The sequence below is a fragment of the Theropithecus gelada genome, chromosome 4, assembly GCF_003255815.1.
Source record: "Theropithecus gelada isolate Dixy chromosome 4, Tgel_1.0, whole genome shotgun sequence".
Classification (NCBI taxonomy): Eukaryota; Metazoa; Chordata; class Mammalia; order Primates; family Cercopithecidae; genus Theropithecus; species Theropithecus gelada.
This window is the reverse complement of record NC_037671.1, coordinates 138,104,440-138,119,833: the sequence shown is the minus strand read 5'-3', so window position 1 is coordinate 138,119,833 and position 15,394 is coordinate 138,104,440.

Here is a 15,394-nt window from a genome sequence, read left to right as displayed (position 1 = left end):
CTGTACCCTCGGCAGTTAACTAGTATCACAGCTATAAAGAAGTATAAAACAAACTTGCGTTTTTGCCATTTCTTTCTTTTTTCTTTTTTTGAAACAGGGTCTTGCTCTGTTACCCAGGTTGGAGTACAGTGGCATGATCACGGCTCACTACAGCCTTGACCTCCTGGGTGGAAATGATCCTCCCACCTCAGCCTCCTGAACAGCTGGGACCACAGATGTATGCCATCATGCCCTATTAATTAAAAAAAAATTTTTTTTTGTAGAGGTTGGGGGTCTTACCATGTTGCCTAGGCTGGTCTCAAACTCATGGGCTCAAGTGATTCTCTCGCCTTGGTTTCCCAAAGTGCTGGGTTTACAGGTATGAGCCACTGTGCCTAGCCCATTTTTGCCATTTCTAAAAGAAGTTGAAATTGTTCCTTACAGAAAATTTTGGGATTTTAGCACCTTCGATTTTTGCATGTTGGTTTTGCACATGGTCTGGAAGTGCTGTTCTTTTCCTCTTGAGTTCTCGCCTTTATAAAATAGCAAGGACGCCAAGCACTTCGAAGAGTTGCATAGATTTATCATTATCTACAAAGTATTTCAGTGGAATTCAGGACAAGTGTTAGTTGGTTTAGGGAGGGACAGATGACTGGAAGCAACAATTTCTGTCTCTTTTCTTGTTCCTAAAGGAATTCTTCAGGGACTTATCAGAGTTGCTGGAAGAAAACAGCTGAGGATTGAGCACAGTGAACTAATTTCCTCACATCTTTGAATAAGCAGAAGTTGGTGAAAAGGAATGTAAATATTCTTATGGTAAAATGAGTTCAAAAAGAAGCCTTAAATCCTTAAAATTAATAAACCAATAACCCAAAACATAAGACTGCACAATTATTTGCATGACTGATAAGAAGAAGGAAAATAATTCCAGATATCTTTTTGAAGAAAAGAACAATAAAATGGGCATATTAAAAAATAAAACCACATTAAAAACTATTCAATAGGAAAAAATATAAAAGGAACCAAATACGAGAAGGTAAACATAATCTTTTATTGACACAGAATACTTTTAAGAGTGATGATTTGAGGTGTTAACTTCCTTTTCTTCCTGATCCATTGTCCAGAACTTCTGAAGTTTTGCCTTTTTACATTTTCTACCTTGTCGTGTAACTTTCACCTTCCCTGTTCAGAACGGCTTTTCAGAAAACTTAATTGTTGGCGGGGGATGGGAGGTGGAGTTGAAAGAGGTTCTCTCTCTGTCGCCCCAGCTGGAGTGCAGTGGTGTGATCACAGCTTACTGCAGCCTTAAACTCCTGGGCTCAACAGATCCTCCCACCACAGCCTCCTGAATGGCTGGAATTATAGGTGTGAGCCACGGTGCCCAGCTAGAAACCTTCATTTTCTGAATTATTTATTTCTTATATTCTGCAGCTATGGTTACATATTTTTCAGTTGTCAGAACTTGCACTGAACTTTCAGAGGCACACTTTTACAATATAAAGTTATTCTTCTTTTTACAAAGATGATACTATTGATTGACTATCAATATTAGGTGCTTCAGGTTGTTGTCTTGAAGTGAGGATGGATTTACATTGTCTGCTCACATTTTCCAACATGGTTCCCTGGCAACTACGGGCATTAATTTAGGTGAGGGTTTTTCAGGACTGCAGATGCAGATTAGGGTCATGGAATAGGATAGTGGTTTTTTTTTTTTTTTTTTTTTTTTTTTTTGAGACGGAGTCTCGCTCTGTCGCCCAGGCTGGTAAACTTTGCTGCAGATAAGAATCATCCAGGGAGTTCTTTAAAAATTTTGATATTGGCAGGGCACGGTGGCTCACGCCTGTAATTCCAGCACTTTGGGGAGCCGAGACCGGCGGATCACGAGGTCAGGAGATCGAGACCATCTTGGCTAACATGGTGAAACCCCGTCTCTACTAAAAATACAAAAAAAAAAAAAAAAAAAAAAAAAAAAAAATTAGCCGGGCATGGTGGCAGACGCCTGTAGTCCCAGCTACTTGGGAGGCTGAGGCAGGAGAATGGCGTGAACCCGGGAGGTGGAGCTTGCAGTGAGCTGAGATTGCACCATTGCACTCCAGCCTGGGCAACAAAAGCAAAACGTTTTCTCAAAAAAAAAAAAAAAAAAAAAAGTGCTGTATTTTGACCCTGGACTATGAACAGACTGTATAGTTGGTGCCTCTTTTTTTTTCTACCAAAGATTATTGAATCAAGATTGGTGCTATACTTCATGTTCCTTTCAAAATTATTGTTCTTTTAAAAATATTAATATACAGCCGGGCCCAAGGGCTCACGCCTGTAATCCCAGCACTTTAGGAAGCCGAGGCGGGCGGATCACGAGGTCAGGAGATTGAGACCATTCTGGCTAACACGGTGAAACCCTGTCTCTACTAAAAATACAAAAAAAAAAACTAGCCGGGCGTGGTGGTGGGCGCCTGTAGTCCCAGCTACTGGGGAGGCCGAGACAGGAGAATGGCGTGAACCCAGGAGGCGGAGCTTTCTGTGAGCCGAGATCGCGCCACTGCACTCCAGCCTGGGTGACAGAGCGAGACTCTGCCACAAAAAAAAAAAAAAAAAAAAAAAAAAAAAAAAAAATTCCTGATATCTCGGTCATACCACTTATCAATGAAGTCCACATTTCTGGATAAGCATTCCAAGCATTATATTTATTGCTATTTTAAAATCTATATTCATTATATTTCGATTTTTTAATGATTTTTAAAACAACTTTATTTAGATGTAATTAACATACAATACATTTTGACGTATGTATACACTTATGAAACGATCACCACAATCAAGATAATAAATATATCCATACGTTTTTTGCATGCTCCTTGATAATCTCTTCCTCCTGCCCCTCCTTGCCGTTTCCGGGCAACAACTCATCTGCTTTCTGCCACTATATATTGGCCTGCACGTTCTAGAATTGTATATAAATAGAATCATGCAGTATATACTCTATTTGGTCTGGCTTCTTTCATCAGAAAGAAGTTACATGTATCAAAAGCTCATTTAAAAAAATATTGCTGAGTAGTATCCCATTGTATGGAAAACACATAATTTGTTTATCAGTTTACTTATTAATGGACATTTGAGTTGTGACTATTACAAATAAAAAGCTGCTATGAAAATTCATGTGCAATATTTGTACAGACAGATATGCTTTCCTTATATTTTTGCATAAATATGTAAAAATAGAATTAAATAAATGGAGGCTTAAATTTTAAGAATCTGACATTTTTCCAAAGTGGCTAATCCTTTTACATTTTTATCAGCATTAAATATTGTTTCAGTTCCTCTGCATCCTTGCCAATACTTGGTATGGTTAGTCTTTTAAATTTTAGCCATTTCTAAAAGGTACATACTGGTGTCTCATTACAGTTTTAACATGTATTTTATGAATGACAAATGATGTTGAGCATATTTTCATGTGCTTCTTTGCTAGTCATATATATTCTTTGGTAAAGTGTGTTCAATTTTTTAAAGATTGGATCATGTGTCCTTTTATTTTTGAATAGGAAGGGTTTTTCAATAGAATTCTAGATGAACGTTTATTGTCAGCTCTATGCCTTGCAAGTAGTTTCTCCCACTCTGTTAAAGACTTTTAACTTTGCTGAAGTCCAGTTTATTGAATTTTTCTTTTATGATTTGTGCTTTTGCCAAACTCAAGGACACTAGGAATTTTTTTTTTTTTTTTTTTTTTTTACTAGAAGTTGAGTAATTTTGCTCCTTTATGTAGTTCCATGATGTATTTGAATGAATTGTCAGGAAAGGGTCAAGGTGCATTTATTTTTTTCTGTATTGATGTCCAGTTTTTCCAGAACCATTTTCCAAAAAGATTATCCTTTTCCTTACTGAATTATATTGGTCACTTGGTTGAACATAAATTGATTATACACATGTGGGTTAATTTCTAAACTCTTTTCTGTTGCATTGATCTATTTGCCTACTTTTATACAAATGCCACACTGTCTTGATTGCCATAGCTTTATAATAAACCTTGAAATCTCGTAGCATAAGTCCTCCATCTTTATTTTTCTTAAAAAAATTTGGCCTTTCAGGGGTCTTTGAATTTTCATATACATTTTAGAGTCTGCTTGTCAAAGAAAAGGGCTTCTAGAATTTTGATTAGCATTGTATTGAACATATAGATCAAATATTAATAATATTAAGTCTTTCAATATATAAATGTGGTATGTAGTATGAGTCTCCATTTATTTAGGATTTCTTTATTTTTTTCCAGCAATATTTTGTCATTTTCAATGTTCAAATCTCACATATCCTTTGTTAAATTTATTCCAAAATATTTCATATTTGTGATGTTACTGTAAATACTGTTTTTCTGAATTTCAATTTCTGATTATTCATTGATAGTATATGCAAATTATAATTTATTTTTGTATTCCGATCTTTTAGTCTGTAACCTTACTAGAATAATTTATTAATTCTACCAGTTTTTTGATAGATTTTGTAGGATTTTCTACATAGAAATTATGCTGTTTTCTAATAAAGACAGCTCTAACTTCCTTCACTCCACTATTGATGCCATTTATCTTTTTCTTGCCTCATTATACCGGAAAGAATCTTTAGTACAATTTTGAACAGAAATGATGACAGCCTTGTTTCTGACCCTAGAGGGAAAGCTTTTTGTTTTTTACCATTTAAATATTAAGTCTTTTTTCCCCTTCAATTGTCCCTTTTTAGTTAAGTTGAGAAAGTTCCTTTCTAGTCATAGTTTTCTGAGACTTTTTATCAGAGATAGATGTTGAATTTTGTCAAATTCTTTCTCTACATCTATTGAGATGATAATATGATTTTTCTAATAATATAATGAATGACATTGACTGAATTTTCATGTTAAACCAACCTCACATTCCTGAGGTAATGCCTAGTTCGCTATGTTGCATTATTCTTTTCACACAATTTTGGATGATCCAATTTGCTAAAATTTTAAGACTTTTAATATTTATGTTGATGACTGATGCTAGTCTGTAGTTTTCCTGTAATTTCCTTGTCTGGTTTTAGTATCAGGGTGGTGCTAAAGTTACATTAACAGAATAAGGTGTTAAAGTAGTGCTTCCTCCTCAGTTTTTCTGGAAGAATTTATATGGAATTTATATTATTGTAGCTGTTCAATGGGTTCACCTTGCCCACTGCCTAGACAGTCGATTTATCAAGACAGGGGAATTGCAATAGAGAAAGAGTAATCCACATAAAGCTGGCTGTGATGGACACCAGAGTTTTGTTATTACTCAGATCAGTCTCCTGGAGCATTAGGAGATCAGAGTTTTTAAGGACAACTCCGTCGGTGGGGAGAAGCCAGGGAGCCAGAAGTGCTGATCGGTCAGGAATGAAATCCTGGGGAGTCCAAGCTGTTTTGCACTGAGTCAGTTTCTGGGTGGGGGCCACAATATCAGATGAGCCATTTTATCCATCTGGGTGGTGACAGCTTGTCCATTGAGTGCAGGGTCTGCAAAATACCTCAAGCACTGATCTTAAGAGCAGTCGAGGGAGGGTCAGAATCTTGTAGCCTCCAGCTGCCTGACTCCTAAACCACAATTTCTAATCTTGTGGCTAGTGTTAGTCCTATAATGGCAATCTAGTTCCCAGGCAAGAAGGAGATCTCCTTTAGGAAAAGGCTGTTATCATCTTTGTTTTAAACTATAAACTAAGTTTCTCCCAAAGTTAGTTCAGCCTACATCCAGAAATGAACAAGGATAGCTTAGAGGTTAGAAGCAAGATGGAGTCAATTAAGTTAGATCTGTTTCACTGTCTCAGTCATAATTTTGCCAAGGTGGTTTCATTATTTCTTCCTTGAATGTCTGGTAGAATTCATCTGTGAAATCATAAGCCTGGAATTGTTTTAGTGAGAAAACAGAGGGCTTTTTTTTTTTTTTTTTTTTTTTTACTACAAATTAAAATTCTTTGATAGATATAAGGCTATCAGGTTATTTACTACTTGAATTAACTTTGGTAGTTTGTATTTTTCGAGGTATTTGTTCATTTCATTGAATTTGTTGAATGTATGAACGTAATGTTGGTTACAATATTTTCTTACTATCTTCATAATATCTGTAGGAATCACAGTGATATCACCTTTCTCATTTCTGTTTTTTGGTAAGGTGTGTCTTCTCCCTTTTGTCCCTGATCAGTCTGGTGTGAGGTTTATCAATGTCTAATCAATCTGGCCAGAGGTTTCTGTTCTCAATGAATTAGCTTTTGGTTTTATTGATTTTTCTCTTTTTTTTTCCTTCTTTTATATTTTGTTGATTTCTGCTCTAATCTTTATTGTTTTGTTTCTTTAGACTATTTTTAGATTTAATTTATCCTTTTTCTTGCTTTTTTCAGATGGAAGCCAGGAAGTTTGATTTGAAACATTTCTTCTTTTCTAATATAGGTGTTCAGTACCATACATTTCCCTTTTAGTACTGCTTTTCCTGCATCTTACAAGTTTTGATCTATTGTGTCTTTGTTTTCCTTTACCTTAAACTGGTTTCTCTTTTATCTCACGGGTTATATATATGTGGATTTGGTTTCCAAACATTAGGGGATTTTTCCAGATTTTTTTTCTGTTTGTGATTTTTCATTCAATTATACTGTGGGCAGAGAACACGTTTTGTAGGATGTAAATTCTTTTGAATTTCTCGAGACTTGTTTTATGGCTTAGAATATGATCTATCTTGGTAAATAGTCAACACTTAAAGTGAACATGGCTTGGGTTCACTTTAAAGAATCTCTCAGTAAAAGAACCAGGCATCAGTGTTTTTGTTTTGTTTTGTTTTGCAAAAGTGCTCCCCAGGTGATTCTAATGTACAGTCAAGTATGAGACCAATGGATTAGACCAATGTTCTCAAATTTAGCAAGCATCATAATCATCTGACAGTCTTGTTGGCTTGTTAAAACATAGATTACTGACTGCCACTCCCAGAATTTTTGATCCAGTAGTTCTGGGAATTAGCCCAAGAATTTATGTTTTAAAAATTTCTCAGATGATCCTGAAGATGCCATTCCAGATGACACACTTTGAGATTGACTAGACCAGATTTTTGCATTCAAGTGTGGATCAGGGACCAGCAGCATCACTTCAATATCTAACCCCAATTCCATACCTAATATCAAAATCTGCATTTCAGTAAGATCCCCTGGTTATTCATATATGTATATATAAGTTTGTGAATCATTGGCATGAAGCACCAATTTCTATTTTGATTCAATAGGTTTAGCGTGGGTCCTGAGATTCTGCATTGCTAACAAGCATCCAGGTGATGCTAATACATTGATCTTTGAGTAGCACACTTCGAATAGCAAGGGAATAGAACATCTGCTAAATGCAGCACAGTGAAGAACAGATAACAAGGGTAATGATACAAAAATATCTCTGTACAAGAAGCTCCAAATTTCATAATATCTTGTGATGCTAGGGAATGTAACATGGAAATTATTAACCAATACAACTGATTGGCTAGGAGGATAGTGAATATAAAAAGGAGGTGGTGCGGTATGTTTGAGGTGCAGGTATTATAGGATTTGAGTTCATGCTGAAATCAAAGCTCACTTTAGTAAATGTGAGGTAGTCTTGGTAAACAGTTATGAATTTGGGGTTAGACCTAGAAATTTAGAGGTACAAATGTTCTGACTTATGATATTTTGGGGTGTGGCCAAGTTTACCTGTGGCAGAGGAGAGATGTGCTCAGTTAACTATGGAAACAGGTAATATAAATAACACATATTGAAAAAACAAAAAACAAAAAACAAGACCATTGTGTTACCAGACAGAGTAGAGAAACCACATCATGAACTGGTTTTCAATCTTGAGAATAAATTAGAATCACTTTGGAGCTAAAATATTTGATCCATATGTTCATACTGACATAAATAAATAAACAAATGAGAGAGAAGAGAAAGTATTCCCTCATAGAAGGTTCCAATTAATACACATGGAAGAAATGAAAGAAATAGAAAATCACCATTAGAACACTATGGTAAGAGTTTTTGCATGCAAGATCTACTGATACGGGCTCAAGTCAGTTTTAATGTTTGAGGAGGAAAATAATATTTGCATAGTCTCAAAGTATTTTCTGTAAGATATTTATTAATTATAAAGGTGAAACTAGTATTGTTGCAGTGGAGAAATCTAGCAGACACCACTTTAACCAAGTCATCAAAATTAGTATCAGCAATAATAAGACATAGTGATATAAGGTATCCACTGATACAATGTGCTAAGAAGGGCACATCATTTCTGTGGCATTCCAGCAAAAATTTATAAACTTTAATAGTAAGAGGATATTAGAGAAACCCAAATCAAGGACCATTCTACAAAACAAGTAACAGGTGCTCTTTAAAAGTGTAACGTCGTGAAAGACAAGGAAAGAATGAGAGCTGTCACGGATTGGAGACAGCAAGAAAGAAACTAAATGCAATGTGGGATCCCAGATTAGACCCTGGAACAGAAAAAGGTCATTCCCGGAAAAACTCGTGAAATTTGAATAACCATCTGTAGTTTTGTTAAAGGTTTTGTACCAATGCTTAATCCTTTGTGTTACAAAACAAAACAAAACAAAACAAAAAGATTGGGCCACACTACAGGCCGATTAAAATTAGGTTTCCTGGGATTGGGAGTTGGACTTTTTTACAGCCTTCAATGTGCCTCAAGATTGAAAACCACTATCTATTAGGTTGATGCAAAAGTAATTGCAATGACTTTTGCACCAACACAGTAGGTTAACAAATTCATTGGAAAGTCTGGAAACTTGTAGTAGTCAGCATTCTTTTAAATGAGGAAAGTATATGTATAACTTTCTAAAGACTTCAGAAATGCTGCCTTTACAAGGAAAAAGAAAATAAAAGAAAGAATAAAATATTCAAATTTTTTGAGCATCTTCTATGTTCCAACCATCAAAGATGAAAAGATAACTAAAACTCAATTTCTACCACCATGTAAGTTTATAACTTAGTAGGAGAGAGAGATAAATAAATGAATAAGTTTACAATATTTTCATATTTGAATGACATAAAGGATAAATGGGGCAGGAAAGGTGGTATGGAGTTTCTTCTTAGTGGAAGTAAATTTTAGCAATGTCCCCATACTTAGAAGTTTCACTGAAAAGACCATGTATTCACCTTACTGAAAATTCTCAGTATACTCAAGTGCCTGGTCTGCCTGGGAAAAAAACTCTGATTAGCTTCCATCTCCTCTCAATCCTCCACTCACAATGACATTTGAGTACCTAACACATTACAAAAGGGAAGAGATGCCCTGAAATAACCTTTGGATGGTCAGGAGCCAAAAGATTTCATTACCTTGTAGTTAATAGAATGGAACTCTCTTTGAAAAATTTGTTTGATGGGTGGTGTCAAAGTGCTAATCAAACCTTGGCTTAGAATCAAATTTATTAGCTGAATTATGCATAGAGACTTCTCAGTCGCTGTGAAACAATGTTAAAGCCAATAAAATTTTTAAAAATTCCATCCATACTGTCCAGGTGAAAATAGCCAAAATACCCTTGGACATTTTTTTCCTGAGAACTAAAAATGTTTGCTTTAAAGTAAACAACTAAATCTTGTACTTTAAAAAACTTCACATTTCAGCCAGGATTTTTACAAGGCAATGTAATTTCAGAAGTTTTCTTTTGTGTGTGTTTGGGGTTGGGGGAGGATTTAGTGTACAAGGAAGAAGATAATTTCATTATAATTATAATAAGTGAATTACAATGTGGCAGTTTTAAAATGTGACTTCACATTTTTCGACATTCCTCCTATGGAAAGGTGGGGGGTCTGTGTCCTGTCCTGTGCAACCTGGCCCAACCTTAGTAACTAGCTTACAACCAGTAATGCAGTGGCAGCAACAATGGTGACTGTTGAGGTGAGTTCAAAAAAGGCCATGCAACATCCTCCAGCTTTTCTTGGGATGTTTGCTCTGGGAGAAGCAGACACCATGTAAGCCTCTAGCAAGAACTCCACACTGGAGAGGCTACATGTAGGTGCTGTGATCAGCTCCAGCAGAATGCCCAGAAACAGCCAGCTTCAACCACAAGCCCTAGGAGGAAGCCATCTTGTATCACCAGCGCAAGAGAGCCTTCAGCTGAGTCCCAGCTACACTCGACTCTCACTATGCCCTCCAGAGAGACCCCAAGTGAGAGCTGCCCAACCAAGCCCTCCCTCCATTTCCGTTGCATACAATACTGCACAAGATAAAACAGTTGTTTAAAGGTACTAAGTTTTGTGACAATTTGTGACATAGCAAATGTAACTAGAAAAGTGTCAGAAAATGTGTATGAAACTATTTCTGGAACAATTTGTAGGTTCAAAGATCTTCACCAATTAGGCTCACCTACGGTCTACCGACACTGATTTACTGACCAATCATTGTCTGATTTTAATTGTGTATTCTAGGTTTTACATGCATTTATGTAAAAGCAGTCACTTGATTAATTGTATTGTATGTGGGAAGGATTCACAGTTTAAATATGCTCAGAAGGGCAGCTGCTGCCAGGGAGGAAATGTGTTTCAATGGACTGAAGACTTAGGCACAGTTTTTCTGGCTCCATCCACCTTTTCAACTGAACTAAAATAGCCTGTGTGCAGAGATTTTTGGAGGAGTCAATGGGAGAGAAAATAAGCTATATTCATTATGAACACTTGATTTTGTGGAGAGAAATTCAAAGGTCCAATTTAGAGGACAGTTATGAAAGCAATTTGCAAATGATTTAGGATTTCTTAGTGGAGGATTTTGTATAAAATTGGCAAAATGTTTGGCACTGTTGTTTGCAGCAAGAAAATGAGACTCTATTGAGAAAGAAGCTTGGCGAGAACTGATTTCATGAAGCTGTATTCTTGAAAGTGATGTAGTCTAAGTCACCATGGATAGATGGCATATAGATCCTCTGTTCTCGGGCAATGCCTTCCTTCAAGCAAGGCACAAGATATAGAAATCAAATGAGTTCATCGTTGCATGAAAATGTTTCCATAGGTAGGTTATTACAACAGCCATACTCTAAGAATTTAGAAATTATACTATTTTTTCTGAAGCTCACATATTCCTTCCTCTGTTATTTGCCCCCTCACTCCACTTTTTTCTTTTACTCTGATTAAACAAATTAGAAAAAGGGAAGTTAAAAAATAAGAGCATCTGGAAAAGGAGAAGAAAAAGGGTATAAGAGGCAAGGTCAATTATTACCTGAGAAAGGAAAAATTAAGGTGTGAGATGATATTATCTATTTAATTTTTAATTAAAACATTTTGTAAGTGTTCTGAAACGAATGAGGGTACCTTATTTTTATTTTTTTAGAGACGAGGTTTTGCTCTGTTGCCCAGGCTGGAGTGTAGTAGTGCAATCATAGCTTACTGCAGCCTCAAGCTCCTGGGCTCAAGCCATCCACATTTCTCAGCCTCCTGACTAGTTGAGACTGCAGGTGTCCATCACCATGCCTGGCTAATTTGTTTTACATGTTTGTAGAGATAGGGTCTTTCCATGTTGCGCAGGCTGGTCTTGAGCTCCTGGGCTCAAGTGGTCCTCCTCCCTCAGCCTCCCAAAAGAGTGGGATTATAGGCATGAGCCACTGTGCCTAGCCAGTACTTTATATTACTAGGTATCTCAGGCTCAGGCTTTTTTCTTTTTTCTTTTTTCTTTTTTTTGAGGGGGAAAGGTGTTTTGTTTTGTTTTTCCATTTGGAATCAAAATTGTTAAAGTTATATAAAAGATTTATTGAATCAGCTGGACCAGAGAGGGTACAAATCAGGAAAAACCATTATTTTCCCCACCATCTGTTAGATATCCCTTCCCAGGACCCAAAGATCCCATTTCTTTTGTGGTTACTTTTAGTATTAGAACAGTCTTTTTTTTTTTTTCCAGCTATGAAAATGTTTAATTAAATTTAAAAAATTAAATCATCACTGAATTCAAAGGCACAACCCTGCTCCCTAGGTGAGGCCTGAACCAAGCTTGACTTCTGCCCTTCAGACATCAGAGGAAAAGGAGCATGGGCCTCCTGCCTGCCTGCTGTGCACTGACTGGTCCGGCTGCCTGCACCCTCTCTGTGGCAGATGCTCGCCGCTTGCTCTTTTGCCAAGTGTGTGTATGGGTTCTCTGGAGAGGCCTCTCTGAAGGCATCCTCACTGCTACTCCCTCACACAGGCAAAGCTTCCTCTTGTGCACCTCTCTGAAACTTCCTCCCTTCCTGTGACAGAGATCTACCTTTGAGGTTTCCTCCAACTGGTGGGAAACCATCTCCAATGGGATCCCTTCAAGATGGCTAGAGCCCAGCTACCTTCTGCAGTTTCTGCTTGGTCTGAAGGAAAGCTGTGGAAGAGCGGGTCACCTCCACTGCAGCCCTCTCTCCTCACCTCCTGCTGTAGCTCCGTGTAGCCAGTGTCCCACCCTCAGACTTCTCTGAGGCAAGGCAGCCTTCAGTGTCTATCTTTATGTATAGTAGCAACCCGTGGAGACACATGCCAACATGTTAGGCTCTCCAAGACTTTTTTTTTTTTTTTTTTTTTTTAAAGAGATGGTAGTCCAGGTTCATCTCAAACTCTTGACCTCAAGTGGTCCTCCCACCTTGGCCTCCCAAGTACTGGGATTACAGGCATGAGCCACCACGCCCAGCCTCCAAGACTTCTTTAAAAGGGCAGACTACCCAGTATGCAAACCTGAGCCAATATCCAGCTGGGGGTTGAGGTACTAATCTTGTCTTCTACAAAATAACCCTGATCTCTATGAGACCTTCCCTCTGAGCTCTGAGCCTTCTTATCTTGGTTTGGGGTGTGTGTGGTGTGTGTGTGTGTGTGTGTGTGTGTGTGTGTGTATTAATCTGTTCTTGCACTGCTATAAATACCTGAAACTGGGTAATTTATAAACAAAAGAGGTTTAATTGGCTCATGGTTCCACAAGCTGTATAGGAAGCATGATGCTGGCATCTGCTCACTTTCTAGGGGGGGCCTCAGAAAACTTACAATCATGGCAGAGGGCGAAGGGGAAGCTGGCACTTCTTATGGCCAGAACGGGAGGGAGGGGTCGGGGGAGGGTGCCACACACCCAGATGTCAGGAGAACTCACTATTGCGACAATAGCACCAAGAGGAATAGCGTTAAACTATGATACAATCACCTCCCACCAGGCCTCCAACACTGGGGATTATGACATGAGATTTGGTGGGGGCACAGATCGAAACCATATCAGTGTATGTAGGAGAAGCACCACATGGAAAAAGTGAGAGAAAACACTAATGTGCCCTCTGCTCTTCCTAGAGTCTTTCAAGAAAACTCTCCTCCGTTGCATTTTCAGCTGCTCCAGGTTGGTGTTGGCTGATGGACTTGGTAGTCAAAGACCTAGTTTGGCAACCTCTTAGTAAGTCCTGTAGGGATGTAGCAAGAACATTTTTTTGAAAGGGGAAGGAGAGTAATAGTCAAATTTATTCCTTAGATTTGAGGCTTTAGCTGAGCTTTTGAGACAACAGGCAAAACTTCACTCCATCTCTTGTCACATTTATACTTGGATGTAGTTTAATAGCAATAGATAGTGAACAGTGCAGTTGGAAAATGATTTTTGTATTAAATCCAGCCGGTAACAATTTATACTTTCTTTTCTATGGACATCTCACTATTTGAATTCTGGAGACTTTTATTTTAGCTTCTTACCACAAGCTTAGGGCCTTTTTCCTTCCTTGTTTTACTCTTTTCCTTTGTTATTTTCTCCCTCCCTCCCTCCTTTCCTTCCTTCTTTCCTGTTCTCCCTTTTCCGCTGATCAGTGTCACATTTCTGCTTTCTCCTTTCTCTCTTTACCTGACAGTCTCTTTCAATACCAACTGAGATATTTTACAATGAGATATAATATAAATTATAAGTAGGCAAAGTAAGAGAAGACAAGCTGGAGAGGAATATGTCATGGCGTTAAGAACACAATGAATATAAAAACCTTCCATAAAAGCCTATGGTGTTTGTACAAAGGGACTATAGATTTGTACTAATTGGTGTCTTGCCAGCCAAAAACAAAGATAAAGTCACTTGATCACTTCCACAACTTACAGCATCTATGACATAAAAAGAGACTAACTGGGTAGGAAAAACTTAACTATTGCTTGTAATAAGAACAGATAGGGATTTCTCCTGAGGGTGCAATGATATGAACAAATCCGACAACTACCTCTTAGTAGACGCAAGAATAGGTTTTGTGGGATTGTTTCGTGGAGTGATCCTTGGTGTAAGCAGATAGTATTTTGCCAGTTTTGTTACTGTAATTCAATAGCAACAATTTGATAAGCCCTAGTTATTACCCTGCCTCTTCGTATCTGCTGGGTAGAAACAAAACAAAACAAAACAAAAAAAATCACTTCTACATAGACTTAAAAATGACTTAAAAAGCCATTAAAAAAGAAGAGGAAGAGGAGGTAAACAGTATTGGCATCCCAGTTTGAATGTAGGCAAACATCTAGATCCCGATATACATAACTTATATTAAATGTAAGCTAAGAGCCATGTTCCACTGAGAGGGAAAACAAATGTAATCTATAAAATTAATTAATTCCAGAGAAGATAAAGTGTGCAATCTTTAACCAGGAGAAGCCCATCATGGTAACAAACAATCTCTGAGTGTAGTTAGGCTCCCAGGAAGTACGGAAAACCCAGGTCTTAAATGGCATACCACTTCCTGATGTGTAATTCTGTACAGAAAAATGGCAAGAAATACAAAACTACTATTGACTTACGATTGCATTCAAAGAGTGTAATTTTAATTTAAGATCATCAAGAAGATTTTCCAAGAAAGTATGTTTTCTGTGGTAACTATTAGGCAAGAGGGAGTTTCTAAAATGTTTTAGCTGTTTTATTTTGCAAATCTCTACAGGATGTCTCATGACCCAGAACCCCACACTCCTAAGTGCAATATCTTTCTCTGATATTTCATTTAGAGTCGCTGTCTTCAGGTGTCTTGTACTCGGCTTGTTTCTTACTTTTAGTTGGGAATTGACCAGTGTTTTTCAAAAGACCTGTGGCAAGGACCTCAATATACCCACCCTCTCCCCATCTGTCATGGACTCATATTTTTATACAATTCAATAAAAATGAATGACTAGAAAGATGATCATGTGTTTTGATGTTGTGATGATATCTCTTGTTAAAAAGTTTCTAAACACTCACTCTAAGTTTCTGTATTTATCTCCCTAATAATGTGCAACAAACAATTTGCAGATGGGCATGCAATATGCAGGCCATACTTGGAGGATATAGCACCAAGGTACCTGATGCTGTTTAAAGTCAAATTTTAGTCAGTCTGTGATCAAGTTGAAATGCTGTTTGGCTTAAAATCTTCTGACAGTTTTGTCTCACCTTCTTGTCCATTTAGAAGGTATTATACTGGCTAGCAGACAAAAGGTACAAGGCAGACACTGGGGCCAGTACAGA